At 45.4% G+C, this 18500-nt stretch overlaps 1 pseudogene; it reads left to right on the top strand.

The window, feature by feature from the left end:
* The first annotated feature begins 392 nt into the window (after positions 1-392).
* On the top strand, positions 393-2511 carry LOC121559732 (annotated as a pseudogene).
* Positions 2512-18500: the final 15989 nt, after the last annotated feature.

Genomic DNA, 18500 nt, shown 5'->3' with positions numbered 1-18500 from the left:
CAAAAATCTTTCCAGCTCTCTCCCTTCCGATAACGACTCAGCATGAAAGGGGAAGAAATGTCATACTCTGATCCTGTGGAAAAGTCATCAAATATGCCTACCTGATTACTTCTTATCCCTTGCGCAAAATAGCCTACAGCTGTGTCTGTCTTTCCTGAGATCACTGGCATAGGAAACTCTGAGGGCCCAGCATATTTTATACAATGTTGCAAGTTTGCTAGCACAGGCCAGACCAAATTAATAGTTGATGCAATGTTTCAAGTTCCTTGCAGACAGGCCATGTGTAGCCAATGTGATTCATAGAATCTTTATTGACATCAGGATATTTTCTACCTGCAGGCTGCAATGTTTTTATTTATTGGCTTTATGTAGGCTATTTTTACATATTGGCAATGGAAATAGAAGTAACTTTTAGAATTGTATAATTTTAATTTAGATATAATTTGTATTAACCACATGACATTGATTTCAGATATAAAGACTTTATTATAAATGAAATAAAAACGTTTCCACGAAAATGTGCATATGAAAATCATAACTGGCACGCAGATCAGTAGAAATGGTATGATAATTTGGCACTCCAAATGGAAAAGGTTGCCGACCGCTGGTATCCTATTACCGGCAACTTCAGGACGGTAACGGCAGAATCTGAGAAGGCCAGCAGCAGCAGCGGGCGGAGGAGGAGTGTCGGGAACTGGTTTTATTCTTCTGGTTAGGCTATATTGAACTCTGGCTCCCTCTTTAGTAATTTGTGTCTTGATTTTTTTTATTGCAGCACTTAAAGCATCAGACAAGCTCAGTAGCCTACATATAGTTGATTTTATTCAAACATCGGGTGTGTCTATATATGGAAAAATACACGTTTTAACATTTATACCAATCGATTGGTTGAAAGAACCGATGACTCTCGGTCGAGCAGGATTTGTTTTAGTCGGGGACAGCCCTAATATCTTTATACCCCTGTAATGTACAGCCTACTGATATGAAGTAATATGTATATCACACCAACTGACTGGTTCTTCTGATGTTGTTCACACAGGAGACCATGTTGAGAAATTCTCTACATCCAGAGAGCAACAGCTGGAAGATCACAGAGCTAAGAGGTCTCACCCCTGCCCACATTGTGAGGAGATTTTCCCAATTCTATCAAAGCTAAAAATACACATAAAAATACACAAAGGAGAGAATCTGTATTCCTGCACTGACTGTGGGAAGAGTTTAAAAACATCACAGGCTCTGACAGTTCATCAGAGAGTGCACACTGGAGAGAAACCTTACTCCTGCTCTGATTGTGGGGAGCGTTTTCTCATCAGAGCAACTTAAAAACACACCAACGTACACACACTGGAGAGAAGCCTTACTACTGCTCTGACTGTGGAAAATGCTTCACAACATCAACTGAGCTAAGAGTTCATCAGAGAACACACACAGGAGAGAAGCCTTACTTCTGCTCTGACTGTGGGAGGAGTTTCATAACATCAAGGACTCTGACAGTTCATCAGAGAGTGCACACTGGAGAGAAACCATACTACTGCTCTGATTGTGGGGAGAGTTTCTCTCAACAGAGCAACTTTAAAACACACCAACGTACACACACAGGAGATAAGCCTTACTACTGCTCTGACTGTGGGAAGAGTTTCTCTCAACAGATCCACTTAGAATGTCACCAGCGAATACATACAGGAGAGAAGCCTTACTCCTGCTCTGACTGTGGGAAGGGTTTCTCCCAACAGAGCAACTTACAAATACACCAACGTATACATAAAGGAGAGAAGCCTTACTTCTGCTCTGACTGTGGGAAGTGCTTCACAACCTCAACTGAGCTAAAAGTTCATCAAAGAGGACACACAGGAGAGAAGCCTTACTCCTGCTCTGATTGTGGGAAGAGTTTCTCCCAACAGGGCAGCTTAAAAATACACCAACGTATACATAAAGGAGAGAAGCCTTACTTCTGCTCTGACTGTGGGAAGTGCTTCACAACATCAACTGAGTTAAAAATTCATCAGAGAAGACACACAGGAGAGAAGCCTTACTTCTGCTCTGACTGTGGGAAGAGTTTCTCCCAATTGACTACCTTAAAAACACATCAACGTATACATAAAGGAGAGAAGCCTCATCAGATGTCTCAGACCAGCTAAGATTAAAGTCACTCCATCACTTCATTCTCACCTCATAAAGGAAGTAGTAACCGTGCCGGAGAATCTGGCTGGCTAGTATGGTGAAAGGAATGTCCTTTGTTTCAGAGACTTTTGCCACCCAAAAACTTCAACATCCAACAATGAACATTGGAACAATATATTTCAGCATTCAAACATTGGGAATAATGAGAAATGGAATGTGGAAAATTAATGTATATTTTCTGATGTCATTAAAAATTGTATAAAGGCGTTAGAACGAAAACATTGTGGCTTGAAGAGCTTTTACACTGTGGATATCAGGTTTAAATCCTTTACCTTGGGTAGAAAATATCAAGGAGGAAGACAATGTTTTCCTGAAGATAGGAATGTGATTTTAGCTTTATAACAAAATCATAGTGATAATAATACTTTTGCCTCGTAACTAGCCACGCCCGAGGGAGCTCAGAGAGTGTGTCAGTATGACGGAAACGCCCCTCTTTACCAGAGTGCATAAAAGACTTGAGATAAGAATGATCAGATCAGACAAGACGGACCTCAAGCTGCAGCTGTTGTCCATATTGGTCCCGACCCTGAAAATCGACACGAGGTGAAGACGACAAAGTTGCCTCCACTAACAATCAATGTTACGGCTGAGTAGCTGTTCTAAGTACTGTATCTAAGAAGGTGAATTTAAGTGGGACCATCCTGTTACTCTCTTCAAACTATTGTCTACTACACTGCTTCCATCACCCCACTGGGGATCATCGACAGGCCTGATTAGCCGTCCTCAGAAGACCACTTCCAGAACGAGTGAAAGTGAACAGAAGACTAAGAAGAAAGACATTGTGACCTCTTGTGGACAATCTGAGCCTTACATCTAAAAGGCCATCCGAAAAGAGAAGGCCCAATCGACCCTTCCCACGAAGACCTGGGTCCAACAGAGAGAACGAAGACAAACACGTGAATACATGCATTACTTCTTACCAAAAGGGCGGCAGTTCTTGGTAAATTATTAGGATTACTATGAGCGTAGGTCCATGTGTATCCAAGTGTTTTTCTCTCTCTCTTTAACTCGCCATCTTTTGTAACAAGTGTCATATTGTGTTAGTCCGCTAGGGACCCGTTTTCATTGTATTAATTTTCTAATCCCTACCTATACCGTGTATGTGTTTGCATCTTGTGTTATCATTTTTGATTAGTTAGTAAATAAATAATTGAATCAATTTGTGTGGTACGGAATGATCAGTAAGACCCGGGTTCGTGCAGACTTAAAGAGCCTACGACTTTCAGAATGAGACTGATATGAGGTAAATGATTAATAAATGACTGTTAAATGATAAGAGATATCTAGATATTTTTAGAGTTAATTCGGGAAACGATAACTTGTTAAACAACTTTTCCCGTGGTGCCCCATATTCCTAATGAGTTAATTGTTACATGATTAATTTAATCTAGTAACAATAAAACATGGTAGGTAATTATTCAGTAAATAATAGTCATCACAATAATGAAAGGCACATCACGACAATAGAAACACGCCATTTTCACATATGTTGATGTTTGGGTGGTGCTGGAGATGATGAACATGGAGTTGAAACATTTAGAAATGTCCCTTTAAGGCAAAAACAAAAGGTGGATGGTTGGTCAGGGTGGATAGGTCTGCGTATAACATGAATGTCTAGCAACCCAAAGGTTGCGTGTTCAAATCTCATCGCGGACAACTATAGCATTTTAGTTAATAAGCAACTTTGCAACTACACTACATGACCAATAGTATGTGGACACCTGCTCGTCGAACATCTCATTCCAAAATCATGGGCATTAAAATGGACTTGGTCCCCCCTCTGCTACTATAACAGCCTCCACTCTTCTGGGAAGGCTTTCCATTAGATGTTGGAACATTGCTGCAGGGACTTGCTTCCATTCAACCACAAGAGCATTAGTGAGGTCGGGCATTGATGTTGGGCGATTAGGCCTGGCTCGCAGTCAGCGTTCCAATTCATCCCAAAGGTGTTCGATGGGGTTGAGGTCATGGCTCTGTGCAGGCCAGTCAAGTTCTTCCACACCGATCTTGACAAACCTTTGTGCTCCGGGGCATTGTCATGCTGAAACAGGAAAGGGTCTTCCCCAAACTGTTGCCACAAAGTTGGCAGCACAGAATCGTCTAGAATATCATTGTATGCTGTAGCGTTATGATTTCCCTTCACTGGAACTAAGGGGCCTAGCCCGAACCATGAAAAACAGCCCCAGACCATTATTCCTCCTCCACCAAACTTTACAGTTGGCACTATGCATTGGGGCAGATAGCGTTCGCCTGGCATCCACCAAACCCAGATTTGTCCATCGGACTTCCAGATGATGATGCGTGATTCATCACTCCAGAGAGCGTTTCCACTGCTTCAGAGTCCAATGGCGGCAAGTTTTACATCACTCCAGCTGACGCTTGGCATTGCGCATGGTGGTCTTAGGCTGCTCGGCCATGGAAACCCTTTTTTGGTGAAGCTCCCGACGAACAGTTATTATGTTGACATTGCTTCCAAAAGCAGTTTGGAACTCAGTAGTGAGTGTTGCAATGGAGGACAGACGATTTTTACGCGCTTCGGCACTTAGCGGTCCCGTTCTGTAAACTTGTGTGGCCTACCACTTCGCGGCTGAGCTGTTGTTGCTTCTAGACGTTTCCACTTCACAATAACGGCACTTAATAGTTGACCGGGGCAGCTCTAGCAGTGCAGAAATTTGACAAACTGACTTGTTTGAAAGGTGGCATCCTATGACGATGCCACTTTGAAAATTGCTGAGCTCTTCAGGCCATGCTACTGCCAATATTTGTCTATGGAGATTGCATGGCTGTGTGCTCGATTTTGTACACCTGTCAGTAATGGGTGTGGCAGAAATAGCCAAATCCACTAATTTGAAGGGGTATCCACATATATATAGTGTACTTAGCATGTTAGGTTAGCATGCAACTACTTAGCATGTTAATTAACGTTAACAACAACAAATTGGAATAAGTAAAATATCATACGTATTGCTTATTCGTAACATATTGTATGAATTGTAATTGTTAACATACTATACGTCCTACAAATCGTATTATATTTTACGACTCCTATTACATTCGTAGGCCAATGTAATATAACATAAGATACTGTATCATGCTAAAGTGAGTGGTCTGGATTTTTGTAACATATAATAGGTTTTGATCTGACACCAAGTTGTCCCTCAGGGCATTGACCCTGGTTGCTTCTGTGGGTCGCTCTGGATGGGAGTCTGTTAGATTACTAATCTGATGTAGATATTGAGCGGCTTCACTGCAAGTAGATTGTATGTTTTAAATATTCAACAATAATAATAAATAAAATAAAAAGTTATCCCTCTGCAGTTCTCTGTGAGAATGAGCTCGTAGACACATGTATCAGATAGAGATGGTTTTCACCATTAGTTTGGGTGGATTATTTGTAATTACATAACGACTTTTGTTTAATGATATGCAGACTCTGAAATGACTACGTGTTTATTAAACTGTCTTATAAAACTAGATTGATTACTTTAGTCATTGATAGATGTATTTGGATAACTGCAATGAACTTAATTGATCTGCCTATGAAAAATAAAAATTCTACATGAATTTGGGCTGGTGAGTCATTGATATGAATGCTCAGAGTAAAAGCTGTGAACTCACCTGTGATGGCCCACGTCTACCACAACCTTTCCTATTGTGTTAGTAAGCACCACAGCATTTTAGGCAGCCATTGTTTAAAATGTGTTCATACGTACATTACAATGGGAGGGGTTGTGGCATGCACAGGGGAGGAAGTTGATCTCAGACTTCTATTTAGGACTGGGATCCTATTCAGAGTTGAGAAATTAACAGTGAGGACAAACCCAGCCTGCCTCTCCTTCCACTCTGAGTCCAAACCTACAGTCATTGAGTCCTGACTGTGACAGTGTGTCACGGTTTCGGCCGAGGCAGCTCCTCCTCCTTGTTCGGGCAGGTTTCGCCGGTCGTCGTCTCCGGAGTACTAGCTGCCACCGCTCTATGTTTTCTGTTTGATTAGTTTTGTCTGTTAGCCACACCTGTCTTGTGTTATGTCTAATCAAGCACCCTATTTAGTTTCCTTGTTGTTAGTGTAGTGTTGTGTGTTATTGTTTCGTGTTAGGTGTCGTTTTGTCGTACCTGTGTTCTGGTACGCCTTTGCCTTGTTTTTTTACTTCTCGGTTGAGAAGAGTTTTGCGCGCCTGTTTTGCGCGCTTGTGTTTTACGCCTGTGTGCGTACTGGCTGTTTTTGGATTATTTGCCTCGCATTGCTTCAGTAAAGACTGTTGGACTTATTTACTGCTTCTGCACTTGATTCCGCACCACACCAATCTACACGGCCCTGACAGAATAACACACCTTCAAATGGAATCAGCAGGAGCACAAGTCGACAGCATTGAGGATCGTATCCTGGGACAGGAACATCGCATCAACCGGATCGGGCACGCGTTGGACGGCGTCATGGACACTCTTCGGCGCTGGGAGATCAGCGGTGTTCCTACAGCTCCACCGGTCGATCCATCACCACCACCGAACCTGCCTACTCATCCACCGGAACCCAGTGGGATTCGGCTCTCGCTCCCGAGGGCGTACGACGGCTCCGCTGCCGGGTGTCAGGGTTTCCTTTTGCAAGTGGAGCTCTACCTGGCCACCATACACCCGGCGCCCTCGGGATACGAGAGCGTTCCGCCTCATCTCCTGTCTCACCGGCAAGGCGTTGGAGTGGGCTAACGCCGAATGGAGGGGAATAGACTCCGCCACAGTCACCTATGCGGAGTTCTCCCGCCGCGGGCGGTCTTGACCATCCACCAGAGGGTAGAGCGGCGGGGGAAACGTCTATTCCACCTCCGACAGGGGGATGAGGAGCGCCAAGAATTCGCACTGGAGTTCCGGACTCTAGCGGCTGACGCGGGGTGGAATGAGAGGGCCCTCATAGACCATTTTAGGTGTAGCCTTCGAGAGGACGTCCGCAGGGAGTTAGCGTGTAGGGACAACACGTTAACTTTTGACCAGCTTGTGGACATTACTATTCGCCTGGACAACCTACTCACGACCCGCGGGCGCCCCAGATGGGGGCCTCCCATTCCACCCTCCGGCACCTCCGAGCCGAGTCCGATGGAGCTCGGAGGGGCCGGCGCTAGATCTAAGAGAGGAAGGAACCCGAGGGGAGCAGTCTCCTGCACCAAGTGTGGCCGCGGAGGACACACCGCGGCGAGGTGCTGGGGAGGGTTCCCTGAGGAGGGAGATGGCAGGCCATACAGTGGGGAGGTCTCCCCAGGTGAGTAGGCGCCCTACTTACCCAGAGCTTTCTGTCGTCCACTTTTACATTACCTGTTTGTTTTCCACAGGTTGCACCTCGTTCCCAGCATAAGGCGCTAGTCGATTCAGGCGCAGCTGGGAATTTTATAGATCGTAAATTCTGTGTTAAGTTAGGGATTCCCCTTCTTCCAGTCGATAAGCCCCTTCCCCGTACATGCCTTAGATAGTCGTCCGTTAGGATCTGGGTGGATTGGGGAGCTCACAGCGCCACTTAGGATGATGACGCAGGGGGGTCATGAGGAGATGATTCAACTCTATCTGATTGACTCTCCTGCGTATCCAGTGGTACTGGGGCTTCCTGGTTGACTACCCATGATCCTACTATTTCGTGGCGAGAGAAGGCTCTTAAAGGGTGGTCTGCTCAGTGTGAGGGGTTATGTCTGGGTGTTTCCATAGGGGCGACCTCGGTGGAAAGTCCGAACCAGATGTACCGCACTGCACATTCCTCCTGAGTATGAGGATTTGGCACTCGTGTTTAGTAAAACCCGAGCGGCACGATTGCCACCTCATAGACAGGGGGATTGTGCGATAGACCTCCAGATAGGAGCCGCGCTTCGCGGAGCCGTGTGTATCCTTTGTCACAGGAGGAGAAAAGGGCAATGGAGACTTACATTGCCGAGTCTCTGAGACAGGGATACATACGGACCTCTATTTCTCCCGCGCCCTCGAGCTTCTTTTTTGTGAAGAAGAAGGATGGAGGTCTGCGTCCGTCGTATTGACTACCGCGGTCTCAATCAGGTGACTGTTAAATACAGTTATCCACTTCCGCTGATTGGGACCATGACAGAGTCATTTCACGGGGCACGGTTCTTCACAAAATTGGACCTCAGGAGCGCATATAATTTGGTGCGCATTAAGAAGGGGCGATGAGTGGAAGACAGCATTTAGTACTACCTCCGGCCATTACGAGTATCTCGTCATGCCATATGGGTTAATGAATGCTCCATCAGTCTTCCAATCGCTTGTAGATGAAATTTTCCGGGACATGCAGGCGCAGGGAGTGGTGGTGTACATCGATGATATTCTGGTGTACAGCCCTACTCGGGCCGAGGCATGTAGCCCTGGTGCGCAGGGTATTGAGGAGACTGTTGGAGCATGACCTGTATGTCAAGGCTGAGAAATGCCTGTTCTTCCAGGAGTCAGTTTCCTTTTTGGGTTACCAGTTGTCTGCGTCAGGGGTGAGAATGGAGGTGGACCGAGTGTCCGCCGTGCGTAATTGGCAAACACCAACGACGGTTAAAGAGGTGCAGCGGTTCTTGGGTTTTGCAATTACTACCGGAGGTTTATCCGGGGTTTTGGACAGGTGGCAGCTCCCATTACGTCTCTTCTGAAGGGAGGTCCGTGCGCTTTGCAGTGGTCGGGCTGAGGCGGACAGGGCTTTTGGGAAACTGAAGGACCTGTTTACCTCGGCTCCAGTGTTGGCGCATCCGGATCCCACTTTACCGCTTCAAGTGGAGGTAGACGCTTCCGAGGCCGGTATTGGGGCCGTTCTATCTCAACGCTCGGGTACACCACCTAAGCTCCGCCCCTGTGCTTTTTATTCTAAGAAGCCTAGTCCGGCGGAGCGGAATTATGACGTAGGGGGACAGGGAGCTGTTAGCTGTAGTTCAGGCCCTAAAGGTGTGGAGGCATTGGCTTGAGGGGCCTCAGCACCCTTTCCTCATTCTGACCGATCACCGTAACCTGAATATATTCGGGCAGCGAGGAGACTAAATCCTCGCCAGGCTCGATGGACTATGTTTCTCGCCCGGTTTGTGTTTAAGATCACTTACATCCCTGGGTCCCAGAACGGGAAGGCAGATGCTCTGTCCCGCCGGTATGACGCGGGAGGAGAGGTGCGTGGAGTCCATTCCCATACTACCGGAGTCGTGTCTGGTGGCACCGGTGGTGTGGGAGGTCGAGGCGGAGATCGAGCGGGCGTTACGCACCGACCCCTAGTCCTCCACAGTGTCCGGTGGGTCGGACGTACGTCCCGCCGAGGTCCGGGGATCGATTGATTTATTGGGCTCACACGCCGCCCTCCTCTGGACATCCGGTATTGGCCGGACGGTGCACTGCCTTAGTATGAAGTACTGGTGGCCAACATTAGCCAGGGATGTGAGGGTTTATGTCTCCTCCTGCTCAATATGTGCCCAGTGTAAGGCACCCAGACATTTGCCCAGGGGTAAATTACAGCCCCTGCCCGTTCCACAGCGACCCTGGTCCCATCTATCGGTGGATTTTGTTACCGATCTTCCCTCCTCTCAGGGGAATACCACCATCCTGGTCGTTGTGGATCGGTTCTCGAAGGCCTGTCGTCTCCTTCCCATGCCGGGTCTTCCTACTGCCCTACAGACCGCTGAGGCTCTATTTACTCACGTCTTCCGGCATTACGGGGTACCCGAGGATATAGTGTCCGATCGAGGCCCCCAGTTTACCTCCAGAGTCTGGAGAGCATTTATGGAACGTTTGGGGGTCTCGGTGAGTTTTACCTCGGGTTACCACCCGGAGAGCAATGGGCAGGTCGAAAGAGTCAACCAGGATGTGGGTAGGTTTCTGAGGTCATATTGTCAGGGCCGGCCGGAGGAGTGGGCGAGATTTGTGCCCTGGGCCGAGATGGCACAGAACTCTCTCCGCCACTCCTCCACCCAACTAACCCCTTTTCAGTGTGTATTAGGTACCAGCCGGTTCTGGCACCATGGCATGAGAGCCAGATCGAGGCCCCCGCTGTGGATGAGTGGGTAAGGCGCTCGGAGGAGACGTGGAACGCTGCTCACGTCCATCTGCAGCGGGCCATACGTCGACAAAAGACGAGCGCCGACCTACGACGCAGTGAGGGGCCAGTGTACGCACCTGGAGATCGAGTCTGGCTCTCAACCAGAAACCTACCTCTCCGCCTGCCCCCTGCCGGGAAGCTGGGTCGGCGGTTTGTGGGGCCTTTTAAAGTCCTGAGGAGATTGAATGAGGTGTGTTACAGGTTAGAACTACCTATTGATTACAAGAATATTAACCCCTCATTCCATGTGTCTCTCCTCAGGCCGGTGGTAGCTGGTCCACTCCAGGACTTCGAGATTGAGGAGACTCCTCCGCCCCGTTGGAGATCGAGGGGCTCCGGCGCACACTGTTCGGACCATCCTGGATTCCAGACGCCGGATGGGGGTCTCCAATATCTCGTGGAGTGGGAGGGGTACGGTCCGGAGGAGCGGTGCTGGGTGCCGAGGAGGGATATTCTGGATCCGTCCCTGATGACCGAATTCCATCGTGGTCATCCTACGCGCCCGGCGCCGCGCCTCCTGGGCGTCCCCGAGGCCGGGAGTCGGCGCACGGCTGGAGCCGCGCGCAAGGGGGGACTGTCACGGTTTCGCCGAGGCAGCTCCTCCTCCTTGTTCGGGCAGGTTTCGCCGGTCGTCGTCTCCGGAGTACTAGCTGCCACCGCTCTATGTTTTCTGTTTGATTAGTTTTGTCTGTTAGCCACACCTGTCTTGTGTTATGTCTAATCAAGCACCCTATTTAGTTTCCTTGTTGTTAGTGTAGTGTTGTGTGTTATTGTTTCGTGTTAGGTGTCGTTTTGTCGTACCTGTGTTCTGGTACGCCTTTGCCTTGTTTTTTTACTTCTCGGTTGAGAAGAGTTTTGCGCGCCTGTTTTGCGCGCTTGTGTTTTACGCCTGTGTGCGTACTGGCTGTTTTTGGATTATTTGCCTCGCATTGCTTCAGTAAAGACTGTTGGACTTATTTACTGCTTCTGCACTTGATTCCGCACCACACCAATCTACACGGCCCTGACACAGTGGAGCCCAGTTTGCACTGCAGGATCCAGAGATAGCATCAGTGAAGCTGGAAGACTGCAGTCAAATACTGGAGCTGAATGTCAACATTAAAGATGAAGAAGAGGAGGAGAAGATTGGGAAATCTGTTAATCATGGTAAGAGCAGATTCTATCTATCTATAAATTATCTCGTTAAATTAGACCTCCATAAATTATGACCCAGTCTATTGTTAGGTTGAATTCTGTCATTCTGACATCCAATTCTCTTGTTTTGAATGAGGAAAATTTGGAAATGGAATTTGGGTTACTTTGTGAATTGACTGGAATTTAAATGGAATTGACCCTGACATTTGCTAACCCTTGTGATAGTGAGTGGGGGATGATATTGCTAATCATTTTCAAAGGGAAGTTGGTTTAGAAGTTTCTGTCCTATATCTGAGAGATTAAGAAAGATCAGTAAAACATATATATATTTACCCGTATTTAACCCCTTTTTTTTGCACTAAAGTACTTAAATATATACTTCATAAAAATGTTTTTACTGGTACCTGCTACCTTCAGACACTTGTGGGCGTCCGAGAGCGAAACAACAGACATTAACTTGTTGGTGAGTCTCACCTTTAGATGTGTAGGCCAAACTTCTCGGACGCTACAGACAGAAGTCTCCTGGTCTGACAAACAACACTGTAGTTCTTCCACCGCAGATGAGGAAGGCTGACATCAGAGGATGTGGTGGATTGACACGCAGCCCATTCAAAAACAAATCTCTAGCTTAAACAGAAGGATTTTGATGGGGATATACATAAAGAAGAGATGCCGGTAACACTTCCTTTTATCGGGTCCTTATTACAGTGTAATTACATGTGTAAATACACTGTAAACAAGTATTGTAGTTAACTGTAACGACACATAGTTACAATGTAATAACATGTACCTGGTAGTAATTGTGGTCTATAATTACAGAAGTGTAACAATGAATGCTTGTTACCATGCTTGTTACAAATGGGCAGGTTTCCACTAAATTCAACATCTTTTTTTTTTGCTTCTCAGCTGCATCCGATTCATTAACAACTGTGACAAAGGTTGGGATCCCTTGTGGATGCTCTGGGTGTCTGAGATATTATAGCCTATGCTCGACAGGCTCTAATTAATAATTGCCAGCAATATACCACCCTGCATCCCACTGCTAGCTAGCCTCTGAAGCTAAGCAGTGTTGGTCCTGGTCGGTCCCTGGATGGGAGACCAGATGCTGCTGGAAGTGGTGTTGAAGGGCCAGCAGGAGTCAGTCTTTCCTTCGGTCTAAAAAAATATCCCAGTGCCCCAGGACAGTGATTGGGGACATTGCCCTGTGTGCCATTTTCGGATTGGACCTTAAACGGGTGCCCCGACTCTCTGCGGTCACTAAAGATCCCAATGTCCTGGCTGAATTCCCAATCTGGCCCTCATACCATCATGGCCACCTAATCATCCCTAGCTTCCAATCGGCTCATTCATCCCCCATCCTCTCCACTGTAACTATTTCCCAGGTTGTAGCTGGAAATAAGAATGTGTTCTCAGTCAACTTACCTGGTACAATAAGGGGGAAAATAAATATATAATTAAACATGAATGTGCACTGTTCAAAATATATCTCCAGTCAACGTTGTTGCTAGCACTTGCCCACAAAATAAAGTGTACCATCTGGATTAATTTGGTTGAGATTTAGCTAGTTAAAATGAAGTATATCTTTAGGAGTAATTAATGTTTACCTATACAGTACATTACCCATCCTGACAACCTGGCCCTCAATTTAAAGCTTGTGGAAGTGACATCCAAGTGGGAGAATAAATACACTAGTGCACCAGAGAGTATATGTAATATCTGCATACGTACAATGTCATTACTAGGTGTTACACATGATTTGGCTAGTTATAATGAAGTTTATCGTGAGGGGTACTTACTTGTAATTACAGTGAATGAAGTTCATATTGTAATTACAGTGAACCGATAGCCCCTGGTGGAAAAAGTACCCAGTTGTCAAAGTAAAGATACCTTAATAGAAAATGACTGAAGTGAAAGTCACACAGTAGTATACTTGAGTAAAACTCAAAGTATAAGGGTTATTAAATATACTTAAGTATCAAAAGTAAAAATATAAATAATTTCACATTCCTTATATTAAGCTAACCAGATGGCACAATTTAAAATAATTGTAAACAAAATAAATGACAATAAAAAAATGTCTAAACATTATTAATAGCCAGGGGCAGACTCCAACACTCAGACATAATTTACAAACAAAGCATTTATGTTTAGTAAGTCCACCGACATGGATGACCAGGAATGTTCTCTTGGTAACTGTGTGAATTGGACCATTTTCCCGTCCTGCTAAGCATTCGAAATGTAATGACTACTTTTGGGTGTCAGGGAACATTTTTGAGTAAAAAGTAAATGATTTTCTTTAGAACAGGGGTAGAGAGGGTCAGTCTGCAAAATCTAGACATGATAGATTGCCGCGAAAAAAGAAAAAAAAAGTGTTATAGACGAGACAAAAAATTTCAAGACATGAGAGAGAAAGTAAGTTTTCCATGCAATTTGTTTAGTTTTCTTTTGGGGATACATGAATTATGCTGGACGATTTAGCATAGGAAGTTAGCTATCTAGCTACCTAGCAAAGTGCTGGCTAGCTAGCTAGCTAACTGCAGAGCCACAGATTAGAACATATTTGGCAGAGCCACAACTGTCGCGAGCTAACTATAGCAAACGTACCTAGCTAGGTAGCTAACGTTAGCTGGCGTTATTGTTAGGCCTACCAACCAGGCTAGCTAGCTAACTAGTTACCATAGCACATGGTACATAATATACTTTCCATGTAGTATATTGAGTTTTGTTTGGATTAGCTAGCACGCTAGCTAGTTTTCTAACCTTGACTCTAGCTGCTGTAGCTATCTAAGTTACTTAAACTAAAGCTGACAAATAGCTATGCTATGGTCGCTACTCGCTAGCTAGCGGGGCTCACCTTTGTGTGAAAACAGCCACAATAACAAATATCCACAACAGTGGACTTTACGGGTCGCCTTCATAATAAAAGTCCCCCATTGGAAACAACAGGGTGTAGTCTATCTTGGGTAAGTTATACAAATGTTTCATCTTAGCATGCACTTTTATAGCTAGCTGGATAACACAATAACTAGTTAGCAAGGCCTAGCTAGCTATAGGTCTAAACTATAGGCTTGATGATGGTAACTACTATAGGGTAACATAGTGTCTAAATTGTCATACATTCTTCTCTACCACATATTTCCTTAAGGTGTCGGACTCCAGGATGGTAAAATGCTTACAAGAAAGAAACATATGACAACAGAGACAGAGTTGTTGATTTCCATTGTTATTTGTAACGCTAAAAAGGGGAGTAGACAATCCCGTTTTTCAAAATGAGCTGTCTAGGCTACTCACTATTCTACAGGCCAGTGGTTCCCAACCAGGGGTATCATGTCCCAGATAAACAGTGCCTTCGGAAAGTATTCAGAGCCCTTGACTTTTTCCACATTTTGTTACATTACAGCCGTATTCTAAAATTGATTAAATAAAACGTTTTCCTCAGCAATCTACACTCAATAACCAATAATGACAAAGCGAAAACAGGTTATTAGAAAAAAATTATAATAAACAGAAATACCTTATTTACATAATTATTCAGACCCTTTGCTATGAGACTCGAAATTGAGCTCTGGTGCATCCTGTTTCCATTGATCATCCTTTAGATGTTTCTACAACTTGATTGGAGTCCACCTGTGGTAAATTCAATTGATTGGACATGATTTGGAAAGGCACACACGTGTCTATATAAGGTCCCACAGTTGACAGTGCATGTCAGAGCAAAAACCAAGCCATGAGTTCGAAGGAATTATCCGTAGAGCTCCGAGACAGGATTGTATCAAGGCACAGATCTGGGCAAGGGTACCAAAAACATTTCTGCAGCATTGAAGGTCCCCAACAACACAGTGGCCTCCATCATTCTTAAATGGAAGAAGTTTGGAACCACCAAGACGCTTGCTAGAGCTGGCCGTCGGCCAAACTGAGCAATCGGGGGAGAAGGGCCTTGGTCAGGGACGTGACCAAGAACCTGATGGTCACTCTGACAGAGCTCTAGAGTTCCTCTGTGGAGATGGGAGAACTTTCCAGAAGGACAACCATCTCTGCTGCACTCCACCAATCAGGCCTTTATGGTAGAGAGGCCAGACAGAAGCCACTCCTCAGTAAAAGGCACATGACAGCCCGCTTAGAGTTTGCCAAAAGGCACCTAAAGACTCTCAGACCATGAGATGCAAGATTCTCTAGTCTGATGAAACTAAGATTGAACTCTTTGGCCTGAATGCCAAGCGTCACGTCTGGAGGAAACCTGGCAGCATCAGTGAAGCATGGTGTTGGCAGCATTATGCTGTGGGGATGTTTTTCAGCAGCAGGGACTGGGAGCCTAGTCAGGATCAAGGGAAAGATGAACAGTGCAAAGTACAGAGAGATCCTTGATGAAAACCTGCTCCAGAGCGCTCAGGACCTCAGACTGGGGCGAAGGTTCACCTTCCAACAGGACAACGACCCTAAGCACCCAGCCAAAACAACGCAGGAGTGGCTTCGGGACAAGTTTCGTAATGTCGTTGAGTGGCCCAGCCAGAGCCCGGACTTGAACCCGATCTAACATCTTGGAGAGACCTGAAAATAGCTGTGCAGTAACGCTCCCAAACCAACCTGACAGAGCTTGAGAGGATCTGCAGAGAAGAATGGGAGAAACTCCCCAAATACAGGTGTGCCAAGCTTGTAGCGTCATACCCAAGAAGACTCTGCTGTAATCGCTGCCAAAGGTGCTTCAACAAAGTACTGACGTAACCGGTGTGAAATGGCTAGCTAGTTACCGGTGCGCGCTAGTAGCGTTTCATACGGTGACGTATCTCTCTCTGACCTTGAAGTAGTTGTTTCTCTTGCTTTGCAAGGGCCGCAGCTTTTGTGGAGCGATGGGTAACGGTGCTTCGAGGGTGACTGTTGTCTGTGTGCAGAGGGTCCCTGGTTCAAGCCCAGGTAGGGGCGAGGAGAGGGACGGAAGCAACCTTGTTACACTGAGTAAAGGGCCGGAATATTATGTAATGTGATACTTCAGTTTGTATTTATAAATTAGCAAAAATGTATAAAAAACTGTATTTGCTTTGTCATTATGAGGTATTGTGTGTAGATTTTCCGAAGGCACTGTATATGAAGTAATTTGTCACCCAGTACAGCCAGAAGAGGACTGGCCACTGCTCATAGCCTGGTTCCTCTCTAGGTTTCTTTCTAGGTTCCTTCCTTCTTGGGAGTTTTTCCTAGCCAGTTTTAGTCTCGGTACCTGCACCCTCAGCGGAGTCAACAAACACCGGAAGCATCCGTGTTTCAGGGAAAAGGCAGAGAGATAGGTAAAGCCTGAAAACCGGAAGCTTCTGGTTTCTGTGGACCTCGTTAAGGCGTTTCTTTTACACCTGATACGTTAGGTTAGGGTATCTGTAAAGCACTTTGTAACAACTGCTGATATAGAAAGGGCTTTATAAAATAAATGTTATTGATGTATATCACACCAACTGACTGGTTCTTCTGATGTTGTTCACACAGGAGACCGTGTTAAGACATTCTATACATCCAGAGAGCAACAGCAAGAAGATCACAGAGCTAAGAGGTCTCACCACTGCCCAAATTGTGAGGAGATTTTCCCAATTCTATCAAAGCTAAAAATACACCTAAAAATCCACCCAGGAGAGAATCTGTATCCCTGCTCTGACTGTGGGAAGAGCTGCAAAATATCAAGGGATCTGACAGTTCATCATTCAACACTGGAGAGAAGCCCTACTCCTGTTCTGACTGTGGGAAGATTTTCTCTCAACAGAGCAACTTAAAAACACACCAATGTATACACACAGGAGAGAAGCCTTACTCCTGCTCTGACTGTTGGAAGAGTTTCTCTCAACAGAGCCACTTAAAAAGACACCGACATATACATAAATGTGAGAATCCTCATCAGTTCTCTGACTAGCTAAGATTAAAATCATTCCATCACTTAATTCTCAAGAATCCTATTGTTTCTCACTGTGAGAGGATGAGCAAGTAGACAGAACATGAATCAGATAGAGATGGTGTGATGATCAGTTTTCACCATTAGTTTGGGTGGATTCTTTTTGTTTATTAAATTGTATTTTAAAACTAGATTAGTTATTTTAGTCATTAATTATGAACATGTTTGGATAACTTAATTGAAGCCTGTTTAATTTATCTGTCAATGAAAAATAAAGATTGTACATTAATTTGTACTGGTCAAGCTCTTCTCTTTTGTGTAACGAATTACAAAAAAAAAATATTTTAAGTGAAATATTTAGTTTTTCTGAAGCTGAACAAGACAGCAAATTGAAATGAGCATCACATAGCTAAATCTGACCTATTCACTAATGTGTTTTGTCAGCATAAGCAGCTGTGTGACCTGCTAGAGTACTGTAACATTATTGATCTACTGAATCATTGTAGTTTTGGGGGTTATCTTTACAGTAAATATAATGCTTTTGTTTAATTCAAGGCATTCAAATTAATATCTGTATGTATCTACTCAATATATGTCACAACGCCTCTACACATTGGGACAAGCCAATTTGCTAGTCATCAATATTCTCTTAATCAAATCAGTGACGGCTGTTTAACAGTTTTACGGCCTGGAGATAGAAGTGGTTTCATTCTCTTGGTCCCAGCTTTGATGGACCTGTACTGTCTCCGCCTGCTAGATGGTAGCAAGGTGAACAGGCCGTGGCTTGGGTGACTGAGGTTCTTCATGATCTTCTATTTATGCTGCAGTAGTTTATGTGTCGGGGGGCTGGGGTCAGTTGGTTATACCTAGAGTACTTCTCCTGTCTTATCCAGTGTCCTGTGTGAATTTAAGTATGCTCTCTCTAATTCTCTCGTTCTCTCTTTCTCTCTGAGAACCTGAGCCCTGGGACCATACGTCGGGACTATCGGGCATGCTGACACCTTGCTGTCCCCAGTCCGCCTGGCCTTGCTGCTGTTCCAGTTTCAACTGTTCTGCCTGCGGTTACGAAACCCCTACCTGTCCCAGACCTGCTGTTTTCGACTCTTAATGATCGGATATGAATTGCCAACTGAGAGACCTGAGCCCTAGGACCATCGTCGGGACTGCCGGCCGTGGTGACTCCTTGCTGTCCCCAGTCCGCCTGGCCTTGCTGCTATTCCAGTTTCAACTGTTCTGCCTGCGGTTATGGAACCCCTACCTGTCCCAGAC

This window comes from Coregonus clupeaformis, unplaced genomic scaffold, assembly GCF_020615455.1.
Source record: "Coregonus clupeaformis isolate EN_2021a unplaced genomic scaffold, ASM2061545v1 scaf0397, whole genome shotgun sequence".
NCBI lineage: Eukaryota > Metazoa > Chordata > Actinopteri > Salmoniformes > Salmonidae > Coregonus > Coregonus clupeaformis.
This window is presented reverse-complemented; position numbering and strand designations above follow the sequence as displayed.